The sequence below is a fragment of the Megascapheus bottae genome, chromosome 10, assembly GCF_031878675.1.
Source record: "Megascapheus bottae isolate mThoBot1 chromosome 10, mThoBot2.hap1, whole genome shotgun sequence".
Lineage (NCBI taxonomy): Eukaryota > Metazoa > Chordata > Mammalia > Rodentia > Geomyidae > Megascapheus > Megascapheus bottae.
In genome coordinates this window covers 3,374,828-3,376,419 of record NC_143518.1, presented here as the reverse complement: position 1 = coordinate 3,376,419, position 1,592 = coordinate 3,374,828, and the positions used below count along the sequence as shown (strand labels likewise).

Sequence of the window (1,592 nt, the reverse complement as noted above, 5' to 3'; positions counted from 1 at the left end):
TATAGGGTGAGCGTATATCTTCTGTGGGACAGGACACTTAGTAAAGACATTATCAGGAAGGATGGAAACTGGAAGAAAAGAGGCACTAGGTCTCTGGCAGTGTCATACACATCAGTTCCCTTCTCGTAAGAGGAGACAGCTCCACCACCCAGGACTCAGCAAGTTTCTGCTGTCACTGCTCAGTATTGCCGAAAACTTGTAATTCAGCCCATAGAGAAAATTCTTGACCACCAAATTTAAAGGGTCACCGAAATCATAAAGACTAGTAAGAAGGTGTATTTACCTAATTACAGCCATGATTGAACAATTAATACTCCTTGGGGTTTTTTGTTTGTTTGTTTTAGGATTTGTAAGGATACTAGAATGGCTTAAGAAAAAAACATTACCTAATTTTGATTTTGCCTTATACTTTCAAGAGAGAAGAGAGGGGAAAAAAAAAACTGACCCACTACGGAGCTTTGGGGCTGAGCAAGTAAAAAGTAGATTCTAGGGACTTAAGGTCTAGCTATATTTCTCAGAAACACTAATCAATCTCAAATACATCCCATCTCTATAGAAAGAACACTATCCCAGAGCTCTAGCTAAAAGCACACGAATGAGAATTCAAAAGGCTGCAAAATAACTAAATTGTAAAAGATGGGATTTTAACAACAGACAACTCAAACAGCTCTTCTAGGAATGAAACCTACAAAACTATTATTCAGATGTCTGCAAGGTCGAGCCGCCACTCCCAGGTCCACCACCAACTCTGGTGGCGGTTCATTGGCAGCGCCAGTCACAGCAGTAGCATCATCATGTGGGGGCATAAGGACCGTGGTATCATTGCTGGTAACGTAAACCAGGACATCAGAGGAATTCCTGCGGTAGCAGTTCCAAACACAGCTAATCAAGTAGCCCTTAAATGTCAAGATAATGCTGATAAACAGAAGAATAATAAGGACCAAACAGGTAGGATTTACTGACAGTATATCATCTCTGTAGGGAAAATCTGGAGGCAGTTGTTGAATGTATTGCTGAATGCAGTTTGGACTGCAACCAAGGTGTTCAGTGCAAAATCGAAGATCTGGTAACAGAAGAAAGGGATGATCCAGGCAGCACGTTGCTTGTACGCTCCATAAGTAGCCATGGCACATATCAGGATCATGAGAACAGAAATTGCAATAGCAATGCACATGTTGGCATCGTCCATGAACTCCAAGTCCCCTCCTAGTTCAGAACCTGAAAAGGGGGACTGATATGGATCAGCCAAAGCACTCAGTAAAATCAGCAATACTACAGCATTGATGATCAGGTTCCAGACGCCGAGCAGGGTGGTGCCGATGCGGTCATGGCAGCACAGGCAGCGGCTGTTGGAGTAGAAACGCGTCCAGGGCGCGACCATTTTCATGGCTCCGGCTGCGGGCGCAGAACGCGAGTCCCAAGTTTGCGAGAGCATCGTCCGCGATCCCTCTGGGCCCCGCCGCGCTGCTGCTGCGGGTTCTTGGGCCGCTCTGGCTCCCGACCCCACTCGCTGACTGGCCTGGCTCCGAACCGCCCTGGAGACCTCGAGCGACTAAGGGAGTCATTTTTAAAGAACAAATCCAAAGAACAAG

At 45.9% G+C, this 1,592-nt stretch overlaps 1 pseudogene; it reads right to left on the bottom strand.

The window, feature by feature from the left end:
• Window positions 1–659: 659 nt before the first annotated feature.
• On the bottom strand, window positions 660–1,387 carry LOC150057338 (lysosomal-associated transmembrane protein 4B pseudogene; annotated as a pseudogene).
• Window positions 1,388–1,592: the final 205 nt, after the last annotated feature.